General features: G+C 42.8%; 1 protein-coding gene across 4 annotated transcripts in view; it reads left to right on the top strand.

Moving 5' to 3' along the window:
• RASSF6 (Ras association domain family member 6) overlaps window positions 1-14,739 on the top strand; it is a 68,199-nt gene that overhangs the window by 21,927 nt on the left and 31,533 nt on the right. The window lies entirely within an intron of this gene.

Here is a 14,739-nt window from a genome sequence, read left to right as displayed (position 1 = left end):
CATTAAAAAAAAAAAAAAAAGTGGTTCCATATGGTTGCTTTCAACGTGCTTTTACTTCAGGTCCTAGGCTGAAATCTGGGCATTTTAGGAGTGAGTAAATGCCTACCCTAAATTTGAAAAAAGATGTTCAAATCCAGTTTTAGGATATAGATCAGATTTCACCCTCAGAACTTGCTAGATTTTTTCCCTTCCTACTTAGGAACCTAATACAAACCCTTGCAGGCTGCAGCTCTTCCAAAAGCAGTCACAAGGCACGTGTGCATTCTTGTCCTTACCAACTAATTTTAATTAGCATGATGTAATAAATTTTAGCAGAAAGTACATCATTCCAAACAGTTTCTTTTTCCAAGGGTGTTGGCTGGCACCATTTGCTGAAACAAAGGAACCAGCCACCTACACTTCTGAGCACAAGTTCAGCACAAAAGGGCGGTGTTCCTGAGGCTGCCTCCTACCTGGCCAGCAGAGCCAGAGGGCCATGTTTTCCCAGGTCTAGTGGCCAGAGTCTTCTCTGGATCAAAGGAACTGGAACAAACACCACGAGCCCTAGCATGCCCTGCGCTAGATGTTAAAGACTGGGCACCGTTGGACTTTCGTCTTTAAGAAAGCAGAAAAGAGCCCTCCCTAACATGTTTTTATAGCAGTGAGGATTTTAAAATGAGCCAAGAAAAAAGTTTGAGACATAGGTAGGACCATCTCCTTTAAAACTGAAGAATATTTTTTTCTGTGTGGGAGTTTTCTTTTGTTTTTAATTTATGTAAAAATTTCCATTATTCATGTTTGGTGGCCTAGTAAAAATACATTTTTATCAACAGAAATTGGATATCACAGTTTCACAAAAAGGTCAATAATGTCACTCTCAGACATGTACAAATGGTCATTCAGCTTTATATCAGATATTTTTCAATGAGTATATATTGCTAACAGTCATTGAGCATACCAAGATGATTGCTATTCGCAATAACATTTATCTACTCCACATTTTACTATTTGATCACTTTGGTCCATTAAAAAGGAAGATCATCTGACTGCCCAATACACACTGAATATGCTTCAGTAGACAGTCTGATGAAGTCAAAAGTCAAAAACTCTAAAAATAGATGACACAGAGTTTACTTGAATTTCTGGTCATGTTAGCTATGCTGGAAAAAGATCATTCCTCTCTAGGCTTTCCCCAGGACACATGTTTGATCCCTTGTCCACAAGTTCCCATATGCCACAACTTCTGAGGCTGCGTTCTGGAGCCCAAGAGCCGCAACTACTGAGCCCACATACAATGAGAAGCTCGCATACTGCGACTAGAGAAAAGGCCCCAAGAGCTGCAACTACAGAGTCCGCATATAGCCACCACTGAAGCCCAAGTGCCCTAGGGCCTGTGCTGTACAAGAAAAGCCACAACAATGAGAAGCCTGTGCACTGCACCTAGGAAGTAGCCCCCACTCTCCGCTACTAGAGAAAAGCCTGTGAGCAGCAACAAAGACCCTGTGCAGCCAAAAATTAATTAGTTAATTAATGTAAAAAATTGTTCCACTTTAAAAGCTGGTCAGGATTCAGTTTTCTGCATTTTATTCCCTAAGCAAATAATTACTAAGAGCTACCGTGAGCCAGATGCTGTACTAGAAGCTGAGAAGCTGGGGTAGCAATTCTGAGTGAAAAAGACCAGAGCCCTGCTTTCATTGGAGGTTTTAGTCTGAAGCCACAAATCTCCAATTTTTGAGCCTTCATCAGAGTCACTGGAGAGCTTGGTAAAATAAAGATTGCTAGGCCTCATTCCCAGAGTCCCTAATTCAGGAGGTCTGGGATGGCTCAGGGGTTAAGAATCTACCTACCAATGCAGGAGATGCAGGAGACGTAGGTTCGATCCCTGGGTCTGGAAGATCCCCTGGAGGAGGTAATGACAACCCGTTTCAGTATTCTTGCCTGGAAAATCCCACGGACAGAGGAGCCTGATGGGTTACAGTCCATGGGGTCGCAAAGAGTCACACATGCCTGAGCACACAGGCATGAGCATTTGCACATATGACAGGTGCCCAGGTGGTACAGATGTTACTGCTCTCAGAATCACAGTGAGAACACAGCTCTAAAAGCCTGATTCAGAAGCCTAAGAACCCTTATACTCTGAGAGAATAAGGATCTAGTGTAAGCTGGAAAGGTCAGAGATCTGAAGGAGGATCAAGCTAACAAGTTTAAGGAAGTCAGTGGGAGACCACTCCTGATACAGGGGGCCAGCCCAACATCCTCAAGCCCAGAGAGAGCACAGAGTTCCAGCAAGTCCGAGTTCCCAGAGTGGTTGAGGTGCAGGACCCAAGGAAAAGTGTCTCTGTCAAAGAGGCTAAAGAGGAAGAGAGACCAAGCAGGACTTCACCTGCTGTGAGGATTTGAGGTTTTTATACCAAGAGCAGTGGAGAGATATTAAAGGATGTTCGGCAAAGTAGATGATTCGCTTACAGGTGTTCTACATAATCTGGATAGAATGCAGGAGTAGATGGAAGATGCCCAGGATAGAAACAAGGAGGTTGCTTAATATATATATATATATTTTTTTTTTTTCCAATATAAAGAGACTCTGTGGTTATAGTCTGGTGGCATTATCAAAGAGCCATAAGAGCCGGTGGATCAGGAGAGTCCTGTCTCAGTCTTTAGTTCATGCTCATGTAGGTGGCCCCAAGGATCACTGACCACTTGCCGTGTTTCAGACACTCTACTGACAGTCCTGATGATCCAAGTGGCTGAAAGATATCAGTAAAAATAATTGAAAGTCTTCATTAACTGAAAAGACAGATTATTTCCCCATCTCAAGGGAATAGGGACATCAGACTGTGAAATCAAGATAGTGAGTGTTGTGTGTGTGGTCAGTCATGTCCAACTCTTTGCGACCCCATGGACTGTGGTCTTCCAGGCTCCTCTGTCCATGGGATATTTAAGATAAGAATTCTGGAGGGGGTTGCCATTTCCTCCTCTGAGGGATCTCCCCAACCCAGGCATCAAACCTGCGTCTCCTGCATCTCCCACATTGGCAGGCAGATTCTTTACCATTGAGCAACCTGGGAAGCCCAGTAAGTACAAAATTCCCCCGCTGTTCATACACAAAGGGTGTCCTTTTACATTCAGCCTGCAACTGCTTCAATCATGACGGGTATTGTGTGGCACACTTGTGTTTACTTTTTAACTGGCTCTTAAAAAAAAAAAATCTATGGGGCATGTATTAGAATGACTTGAAAGTTTAAATCATGGAAAAATGAGAAGCAAGATCTCAACAGAAACTAGATACCAACCTCACTGTTTCATTCCCTCATTGCTACACCCAGCCCCATAGCAAGTCCCATCAGCTCCACATCCAATATCCAACCACCTCTCACCATCCAGTCCAAGCAATCACTAGCTTCTGCCAGGACACCAACAACAGCCTCCTAATCAGGCTGCCAGCTACCATTTCCTGGGCCTGCAATCCATTCTTACAGAGTAGTCACAGCATCCTGCTTGAACCCTTCAAGGTTCCCTTTCACAGACTCCTTGTCATAAGGAGTCTCTAAGACCCAATGCAGTTTGGCCTGAAGAACCTTTACAACTCTTCCTTTGTTTGTCGCCTTGAAATATGCCAAGTTTAGTCCTGCACACAGGATATGGCACTGGCATCTCTTGCTTTGGACCCTCTCTTTGACTCTTCACATGGCTGACTTCTTCCCACTATTCAGGTGTCAGTTTAATAGTTCAGGCCTTCAGATCACCTTTTCTAAAATGCCCTCTTCCATGTGCTACATCACAGGATGACATTTTATTGCTCCTATACCTCTTACCCATATGTAAAATCAGCATATTTCTATATGTAAAATCAGCATATTTCTTTATTTGTTCTTTTTTCAATCGTCCTTCTCCAGACAGTAATTCACATCACTGCAGGGGCCCCATCGGTTTAAATATTGCAGTCTTCCTAGCACCTGTTATTTTGTCTGTTACATAGTAATCCTCCAATAAATTTGTGTTGATGATGAGTGAGTATGGGAGTATCAGTCTCAAGGAACTAAATTAGGACCTTAGTATTTTGGTTTCACGTGTGTGTGTGTGTATGTGTTAGTCACTCAGTTGTGGCTGACTCTTTGCAACTCCATGGACTGTAGCTGGCCAGGCTCTTCTGTCTGTGGAATTCTCCAGGCAAGAATACTGGAATGGGTTGCCATTCCCTTCTCCAGGGATCTTCCCAATCCAGGAATCAAATCCGGGTCTCCTGAGTTGCAGGCTGATTCTTTACCTTTGGAGCCACCAGGGATGCCCTTTGGTTTGATGGGTGTTACTCTCAAACACTGTTTCATACCTAGTGGTAGGGTGATTATCTACATCAGGGTTTCTTTCCATTTTAATGTGCATGCAGACTTTCCTGGGGATCTTGGTTAAAATACAGATTGTGATTTCTAACAAGATGCCTCTCAAATGTTCAGACAATATTTGGATAGACAGAGTTACCCTTAAGTCTTGTGATAGCTAGAATAATGGATCCCAAAGATGGAGAAGGAAATGGCGACCCACTCCAGTGTTCTTGCCTGGAGAATCCCAGGGACGGCGGAGCCTGGTGGGCTGCCATCTCTGGGGTCACACAGAGTCGAACACGACTGAAGCGATTTAGTAGCAAAGATGTCTACTCCTTAATTCCTTGAACCCGTTAATGTTTTTCATTACATTGCAAAAGGGAATTAAGGTTGCCAATGGAATGGCAACCTTAGCTGTCAACTGCAGCTAATCAATTGACCTTAAGTTTGGGGGATTATCCAGATGGGCTCAATGTAATCACGTGCTGTGTGCTAAATCACTTCAGTTGTGTCTCCCTCTTTGAGACCCCACAGACTGTAGCCTTCCAGGCTCTTCTGTCCATGGGTATTCTCCAGGCAAGAATACTGAAGTGGGTTGCCATGCCCTCCTCCAGGGGAGCTTCCCAACCCAGGGATCAAACCCATGTCTCCTGCATTGGCAGGTGGATTCTTAACCACTAGCATCACCAAGAAAGCCCCAATCCTTAAATGTGGGAGGGGAGAAGAGCTATATAAGAAGATTCCACGTCAGAGTGATGGAGTAGGAAAGACTGTGTGGCATTGCTGGCTTTGAAGATGGATGGAAAGAGATCCATAAGACAACAAATGTGGGCAGGCTGTGGAAACTGCAGAGAGCAAGGGAATGCATTCTCCACCCCAAGGGCCTTCAGAAGCAATAGCCCTACAGACACCTTTGTTATAGCTTTTGACCTGTGGAGCTGTCAGATAATATGTCTGTGTTATTTAAAGCCACTAAGTTTGCTGTAGTTTGTTTTAGCAGCCATAGGAAACTAAAACAAACCTCCTCCCAGAGAATGTCTGTGGGGATGGTGTCCTCCATCCTCTTACCTCAGTAATAAAGGAGGAGCGGCAGAAGTGTTAGTAGTGGGATTTCCGGGGCGGTCTAGTGGTTAAGACTACACTTCAATGCAGGGAATATGCGTTCAATCAATGGTTGGGGAACTAAGTGTTTTTTAAACACTAAGTCGTTTCTGACTTTTCTGCGACCCCAGGAACTGTAGCCCACCAGGTTCCTCTATCTCTGGAATTCTCCAGGCAAAAATACTGGAGTGGGTTGCCATTTCCTTCTCCAGGGATCTTCCCAACCCAGGGACTGAGACCACATCTCTTGCATTTTCAGGTAGATTCTTTACCACCAAGCCACCTAGGAAGCCCGCTGTGTGGCGTGGCCAAAAAAAGTTAGTGGTCTGATTATATGTAACTATCTTAGTTTCAGTCTGAATGACCACCTATTTCAACCTGCCATCTGCCAATAGATAAACTTCCCTTCCCCTTCTTCAGCACCCTGAGCTCTAAAAGAATGGATCTCAAAGTCTCTGGATTAGCAGCATCAGAATCACCTGGGAGCTTGTTAGAAGTGCAAATTCTCAGGATACACACCAGACGAACTCAATAAGAAACTCTGGAGGTGCCACTCATGTTCCATTCCAACAAGCACTCCCGGCAACTCTGATGCTCGCTGCGATTTAGAACCATTTCTCTAACAGAGTGCAGTATCACTGCCTCTCCTGTTATCCACACGTTCGAGGGCACATGATTTTTCTGTAGTTTTCAAACCGTATTTTCCTGGGCACTAAATGTTTCCTTGTTCTCTCCTAAACGATCAGCTACAACAAGAAACAGACTATTTCATCAAAGGAGAGGTGGTCTCAAGTCCCTACTTTGGATTAGAATAGAAATCTAAAAATCAGTAGTGATTTGTAAATTGTGGCAGGGCAAGGAATTAGAGACCATACTTCTCTGTGTTTCAGGCTAGAAAAGGAGATGATAGAGCAAAGACTTCCCTCTTTCTTCCCTGTCCACACACTGCTCAGGCTGCCCCTAGGAAGTCAGCTGCATGTGACAACAGAAACTGAGGTCTGACGCAAAAGCAGTTCATTACAGCCACCAACTGGAATAACAGACAACGAATTTTTAAAAAAATTTTTCAGAAGCTTCTTCAGAAGCCAGACCATAGAAGGAAAGGGAGCAGGTATGTGTCTTCCTTTATCTGAGGTTGTTAGAAAACAAGATAATGTGTTAAAATATCAAATACTTATAAAGGTGTTTGTTAGTTCACTCAGTCGTGTCTGACTCTTTGCTACCCCAGGGACCATAGCCCTCCAGGTTGCTCTTTTCATGGGATTCTCCAGGCAAGAATACTGGAGTGGGTAGCCATTCCCTTCTCCAGGGGATCTTCCTGACCCAGGGATTGAACCCAGGTCTCCTGCATTACAGACAGATTATTTACTGCCCAAATCATCAGGGATGCCTAACTTATACAGGGATTCTCTTCAGAATCAGATGTCACCTCTAAAACACTTTCCCCGTCTTCCTCAGAAGCACAAGTGTTTTAATAAATGATACTGTCCTTCTTTGCCGCTCCCTTTTAATCCTCTTTTCCATGTCACATCAGCATCTGGTGACATTGTTCCAAGTGGCTCTAGCCCATCTCTTTAGCAGTGGACTTTTCAAATATTTGGGGTGTTTTTGTTTTGTGCCAACTCACTAGACATCAGTCACGTCAGATTTCTTTTTAAAATTGTGAAATTATACCTTAATCTTTAGTCCTTCTGTTCTCAACTGATTTTTAGGAGGAGTTAAGGACCTGGGAGAAGCCGACTCCAGGGCCACTGTTTACGGGGTAATTTTGAGATGATGAATACCCCCCAAGAGTCACAAAATGGCTAAAAAACAACCAGAGTGAGTGCTCAGTCGCTTCAGTCTTGCCTGACTCTCTGTGACCCCACGGACTGTGGCCCACCAGGCTCCTCCGTCCATGGGATTCTCCAGGCAAGAGTACTGGAGTGGGGTGCCATGTCCTCCTCCAGGGGGATCTTCCCGACCCAGGTATTGAACCTGAATCTCCTGCTGCTCCTGCATTGCAGGCAGCTGAGCCACCAGGGAAGCTCCAGAGGTAAGATCCATCTGGTTATATTACCTTATTGATTAGGTGACTAATGGATTGCAGGAAGCTCCCAGGTCCTTTTTATTATCAGTTGTCAGCACTGACAGAGTAAGTTAGAGTCTTAAGACAGAACTGCCAGGAAGAACAAGACAAGCCACAGTCACCATTCTCCCAACCACCGGCAGTAATTAATGATACTTGAGCAGAGTTGTGAGGGATGTCAGAAAGGGCAGCGCTTCAAAGGAAGTCAGGAGAGTTCAATTCGGGGCTTCCTGATCATTTTGGTTTTGCTTTTTTACTTCAGTCGAGGAGATAGCGTTCCTCTCCCCAGCCTCTCAGTATTCAAATGATGGAACCCAATCCTTTCATTTGCAATGGAAATGAATAGCCTACTTTGAGAACTGAGGAAAGTCTCTAAGCAAAGGTTGAAAAGCAGCCTTTTTCCCTCATCTTCTGAGCCAGGAGATGAGGCCCAAGGCAAAAAGAACTGGAGCCGGGCTGCTTATTGAGAAAGGACTGAAGGAGTTTGCAATTTTAATTCCAGGATCCAGCTGACGGTAATGAAGGATAAAGGAAGTTAAGAGAATCTTGCTACTTCTTGCAGATGTCAGGACTATGGAATGATGGTTTGTTTGTCTTGGCAAAAAGCTTAATGATAAGGCTTTACTTGTTCTTTTGTCCTCGTATTTCCTGGTTCACCTTTCCAAAAACATACAGGACTCTATATTACATTTTTACGGAAGTGAAATTATGAAAACATCGACTGTATTATGCACTTACTATATGGAGTTTGGAAGCATATAGAACTACCACACATAAAATAAAAAAATCCCAACCTTAATTCCCAGAAAATGATCAATTTGCTATTTTACACGTCCATTAAGTTGTTTATAAAAATCACTATGAATTAAGTTTTTAATTCAGTTTTTTGAAACTGACATTAAATTGTTAACCTCGTTGCTGAAATGTAACATTATGAACAAAATTTGGTGGAGGGGGATGACTAAATCTGTAAGAGAGCGTGCTAGCATTTTTATTCTGCTTTAATTTTTCACCTGTTTGAAGACACTGTTTCGAATGTTCTAGGTTCCTGCTCTTAAACATGGCAACACACAAGGCAGGATGCTGTCTCTACTGCTGTTGCCACTGTGATGTTCAGTGGCTGCCTGGCCAGGATCCTGAATATTTTTCAGCAAGTCTCCAAAAGGCAAAAATAACACAAACTAAGGAAGCACCGCCATGATCAAATATGTCTTTGGTGACTACACGGGATTGTATTTTCCACTGAAGTTTATTTTATGTCATGTGGCACGCTCTGAAATTTGTGTTGGACTTCCACATACAAGAGTATTTCTGGTTTTCCTTTGTCCAAAGTATAGGAATCATTAGTAACTAGTGAGATGGGGTTTTTTGATTTCCAGGAAGAGAGTTGGAGATCCACTTAATTATGCTGCAAATCATTACTAAAAGAAGAGAGAACTCAAAACTAATATTTGACTTTCAGTCTATCTATTGATGGAGGGCACAACTCACTTCCACCCATCATGCTGTCCAGTGTCAATATTTATGGCGATTTATAAAATAAAATACAAAGTGTTTCTTCTGGCCAAGCAAATAGCGTGATAAGATTGAGGAACTCCTTTCTTGCTCAGTATATTATTCATGACAAACGTCAGAATGTGGGTAATTCCCATCTGCTGAGCAGATGCCATTCAGACCACAAAGTGCAAAGTACACCTAAGCATTTTACAGTCAGCTTTGGATCCACTATTACTCATTAAAACCGAGCAAGGAGCCTTAAAGGAACAGGGACCTTTAAAGGGACAGGAGCCCTGGCATCATCTCCCCTATACCTGTCACCCCCATGTTAAGTCTTTCCCTGGTGAGCACTTATCTGGGAGCTTTAATGACTAACTCTGGGTGTCCATCTGCATCTAACAGGGTCCACTCTCTGCACTGTCATCCACAGTACCAGCTTCTATGCTGGGGAAGCTTATGATTCTATGTGTTCATTTAGTTAGAAGTCAAGTTTATATGGAGGCTTGTTATTCCTTAGATTTGTAAAAACACTATGTAGTAGTGTTTTTTTAAATCCTTGTGATATATTATGATACAGTATTCCATGTTTGAAAAACCAAGCTTTTCTTAGAAAATCAATTCATATATCACACATAAAGTAACAGGCTTCCCTGGTGACTCAGCGATAAAGAATCCACCTGCCAATGCAGGAGGCATGTGTTCGATCTCTGGTTTGGGAAGGTTTGCCTGGAGGAGCGGAGGAGGCGATGGCACCCCACTCCAGTACTCTTGCCTGGAAAATCCCATGGATGGAGGAGCCTGGGAGGCTGCAGTCCATGGGGTTGTGAAGTCGGGCACAGCTGAGCGACTTCCCTTTCCCTTTTCACTTTCATGCATTGGAGAAGGAAATGGCAACCCACTCCAGTGTTCTTGCCTGGAGAATCCCAGGGACGAGGGAGCCTGGTGGGCTGCCGTCTATGGGGTCGCACAGAGTCGGACATGACTGAAGCAACTTAGCAGCTGTAGAACTTAGCCTTGACCCTTCACCCCAATGCCATTGCAGTGGTTCTACTCATCTTGCTGCCGTCATGTTTTTTACCCTGAAATCTGGATGGCTCAGTGGGTAAAGAATCTGCTTATAATACAGAAGACACAAGGAGATGTGGGTTCCATTCCTGGGTCAGACAGATCCCTTGAAGAAGGATATGGCAACCCACTCCAGTATTCTTGCCTGGGACATCCCATGCACAGAGGAGTCTGGAAGGCAAAAGTCCATGGGATTGCAAAAAGCCGGACATGACCGAGCGAAAGTCTAGTTAATCTACCCCGTCTACCATAAGTTCCCTAGTGGCCCTTAGAGGCAGCATATCTTTCTCTATGTGAAAGCTCCAGTAACTGCCCATTCCCTGCAGAGTGAATGCTAAACTTCTTTTAGAAGTTCGCAAGCTTCTTGCCTGCTTCTTCATCACTTACCATACCCCATCCTAAATGTCCTGTTCTCAGAATCAACTTTCTGAGCTTTCTCCACAAAAGCTATGAAAATATCTAGAAGGTCCCTGTTAATACTTTCTTTGCCTGGTGAGCTCCTCACACTCTCGCTTATTCCTTTGCCTCCAAAGTGCAAAACAGGCAGCACCAATTGCTTGAAGCTCTCACTCGTCCTCAGAGTATGACTGAGACCTCTTTATTGTGTTCACACAGCAAGTGTATGAATGAATGGCCACTAGGACGAGTCTTCTCTTAGAGAACAAAATTTGAACAATTCATCAAATAAAAAATGATTAATTTGACAATAATTTCTTCAGTCCCTTGTGGCCTGGTTGCCCAAAAAAGTTGTATTAGAATGTTGTAGGCTATATTGTATTCCCAGTATTGTATTAGGTCCATTGTTTCATCAGGTGCATAAGCTAATGATCTTTAAAAAGTTCCTCAGGTAAGGTCCACAGGATAAAAACGTGACTGAGGTGTTAATATTTGGAATGCATTCACCGTTACTATAGCTGTTCACCTAACTTCTGAATTTTCTAATTCCTCACTTTATTGCACCATTAACTTACCCAATTTTATCCCAACACTATTCTCCCAAACTCTTCCCTTATTCTGCATGCCAAAATCCTTCAAAGTGCTTGCCGTTGTGGCGTCAGAAAGATCCTGCCTGTGGTGAGGAAAATATGTAAGGTATCTGTGGTCTTCAGTTACCTTGTGTTACACACAGTTTATAGGTTGACCAAATACCTCAGTAAAGGGTCAGATAATATGTATTTTAGGCTTCGTGGACCATATGGTTTATGTCAATCAAATTATAGAAGGAGAGCAGCTTCAGACAATTAGCAGAAAAATTAGTGTGGCTGCATTCCAACAAAATTTATTTATAAAAACTGGGTGTCCTGGGAACCAGTGTGCTGACTCCTTGGGTCATATGGAAACTTATTTCTGTGGAGAAAGATTTAGCCTGGTTCTTTTCAGATATAGAAATATTTTCCAAAGAGCTTGCTCCCAGAGAATAATCTTTCTAATTAAACATGGTCCTGAGGTAAATACTTTGAAGGATACGTGTACCATTCCTTATCATGCAGTTTTATCAGAAACAGAAGCTGAGGGAACAAGATTATGTAAAAATTCATTTGCTTATATTACAATTCTCACAGCTTAGCATATCAGGATTTGCATCCCAAGTGAACTGGAAATTTCCATATGCCACCCTGGCACCATAACGAAAGCTATAAAGTGTTCAGGCTCTTTACCAGTATGTTAGTTTTTAGGAACTATCCCACAGCAATGACTTCAATGAAATAAAATCCCTTGTGTGCTCAGTGATATTTAAAACAGAAATATTCATCAACACTAGAATTCTAAAGTAAGCCAGTAGGAAGATGGTATAGTAGCATAAAGTAATTCTGCAGAAAATTTTTTGTGGTGTTTGTGTGGAGTATATTGATCCTTGGAAATAGGTACATTAAAATTACAAGTGAGAAAAGTCAAATGGAAAGTATGTTTCAGTTCAGTTCAGTTCAGTTCAGTTCAGTCACTCAGTTGTGTCCGACTCTTTGCGACCCCATGAATCGCAGCACGCCAGGCCTCCTTGTCCATCACCAACTCCTGGAGTTCACTCAAACTCACGTCCATCGAGTCGGTGATGCCATCCAGCCATCTCATCCTCTGTCGTCCCCTTCTCCTCCTGCCCCCAATCCCTCCCAGCATCAGGGTCTTTTCCAATGAATCAACTCTTTGCATGAGGTGGCCAAAGTACTGGAGTTTCAGCTTTAGCATCATTCCTTCCAAAGAACACCCAGGGCTGATATCCTTCAGAATGGACTGGTTGGATCTCCTTGCAGCCCAAGGGACTCTCAAGAGTCTTCTCCAACACCACACTTCAAAAGCATCAGTTCTTCGGTGCTCAGCTTTCTTTACATTCCAACTCTCACATTCATACATGACTGCTGGAAAAACCATAGCCTTGACTAGATGGACCTTTGTTGGCAAAGTAAAGTATGTTTATATGATCTCAAACATAAAAATCAATATACATGAATTCTGTCAATCAGTATTCATAAGAGCCTACCATGGGCAAGGCTATGCTCTAATCACTGGGAAGACAGCAATCAATAAAACAGACCAAAATCCCTGCCCTCGTGGAGCCAGGATCTTATGAGAGGGAGACAGATGTTAAAGATCAAAGGGATTTTAGCAATTACTATACCTGAAAATTTAATATCATGAGCTATCTCCCCCCCAAAACTGATGATATAAAAGAACTTTTCACAATTTGATATGTTTAGTTTTATTTTCTGAATAATATTTTTTTCTGATCATTTCATTCAACCAGTATGTGTTGAGTTCTTACTATTTGCCATGCTCTCTTCCAGGCACATGAAATATAGCATGAACAAAATATGAAAACATGCTTATTCTCTTGGAGCTACAGTCTAGTGGAGGAGATAGAATGTTAGATAAATAAGTAGAATACATACAAGGTTAGCGGAGAAGGCAATGGCAACCCACTCCAGTACTTTTGCCTGGAAAATCCCATGGACGGAGGAGCCTACTGGGCTGCAGTCCATGAGGTCGCTGAGGGTCGGACATGACTGAGCAACTTCACTTTCACTTTTCACTTCCATGCTTTGGAGAGGGAAATGGCAACCCACTCCAGGGAGAATCCCAGGGACGGGGGAGCCTGGTGGGTTGCCATCTATGGGGTCGCACAGAGTCGGACGTGACTGAAGTGGCTTAGCTTAGCTTAGCTTATACAAGGTTAGATGGTGACCAAGGGGCAGAATTAAGGAGGAAAGCAAGATATGAATGTTGGGAGAAGGCAGATTTTCAGATTTGGTTATAAGGAAGGACTCTTTGAGAAGGTGACTTTGGAGGAAATAGTTAAAGAAAATGAATGCAGGACAGTGTGATAGCAGGCTGGAGGTCATTCTGGATAAAAGTTCAACAGGTACAAAGGCTCTGGGGTGAGAATGTGCCTGGAGTACTCAAGGAACATCAAGGAGCCCAGCAGCTAGAGTGCAGTAAGTGAAGGAGGGAGAAGCAGAAATGAGGCGGAAGGTGTAACAAGAACCGGATCAAAGCTGGCCTTTGAAGTTGTTGGAAGGATATTGACTTTTATTGTAATAATGAGAAATATTAAAGAGTTCTACGCAAAGGAGAGAGGCTATTGGCTTTACATTAAAATTACTCCTGCTGTTGAGAATAGACAACAAATACAGGGAGGCTTTTAAGAGATTGCTGCCATAATCCAGGTGAGAGAAGGTCGCTTAAACCAACAGGTTGATAGAGGCCAGAGGGGGAGGTGAATGAGACAAGCATCTTGAGCCATAGTGGCCCAAAGAGAAGGATGGAGGTGTGGCAGGAACCAGTGTTCCCACTGCCAGAGCCTACCTGCCACAAAGGTGAGATGCTTGGGAGCAACGACGGCTCCTGAACCGGTGCTGTGCCCACCCGACCCCCGACCTCCCCCCCAGGGGATAGCACAAGGTCAGGCACATACTAGTTGATGAACTTAAGTTGATTAAACTGTTGTAAAACGAAAAAGGAAATGTGAAACAAAATCTACTTTATGGCTGCCTCCTGCTACAGAATACTCTCCTCACTGCTTTGTCTGGAGTTATTTTCCATCCTTTGGTTATTTATTTATTTTTCTCTTATGAAAATATTTTTATTTTAGTTGCTAGCTGTCAAAATAAAACTAATCAAAAATTTTAAAAAAGAAAAGAAACTGGAAGACCTTGACAACAGAGATGACAGTAGAAAAAATAATAATAAAGTCATCTCAAATCCTACCTACTATACTATCCTACCTACCTACTATAAATATATTGGTGTATATACTCCAGAATTATTAATTTTTTTTTGGCTGAGTCACATGGCTTGTGGCATCTTAGTTCCCCAACCAGGTATCTAACCTGGGCCCTCAGCAGTGAAAGCCTGGAGTCCCAACCACTGGACTGCCAGGGAATTCTCTTTCACTCTAGAATTTTAGACAAAGAATATTTTAAAATGTCAGTTTGTTACTGTCAGATAAAAAGAATCTATACTTAAACCATGTGGAAAATGACTCCTTCCTTGTTTATCAAGAAAATCTTTCAAAACAGCACAGAAATTAGCACACATTGTATATGCAAAACTATGTGTCTATATATAGGTTTCTTCCCCCACATAAGGAAGCCAAAGCTTTCATCAGGGTTTCAAAGGATACTGTGACTTAAATAGGTTGAGATCCACTGCTTTAGATTTTGTATTCAAGTCAAACTTTTGCAGCCAGTCATTTCTTCATTACAGAAAATTTTG

The sequence above is a fragment of the Capra hircus genome, chromosome 6, assembly GCF_001704415.2.
Source record: "Capra hircus breed San Clemente chromosome 6, ASM170441v1, whole genome shotgun sequence".
Taxonomy (NCBI): domain Eukaryota; kingdom Metazoa; phylum Chordata; class Mammalia; order Artiodactyla; family Bovidae; genus Capra; species Capra hircus.
Note: the sequence above shows the minus strand (reverse complement) of the source record. Positions and strands in the feature narration are given on the sequence as shown.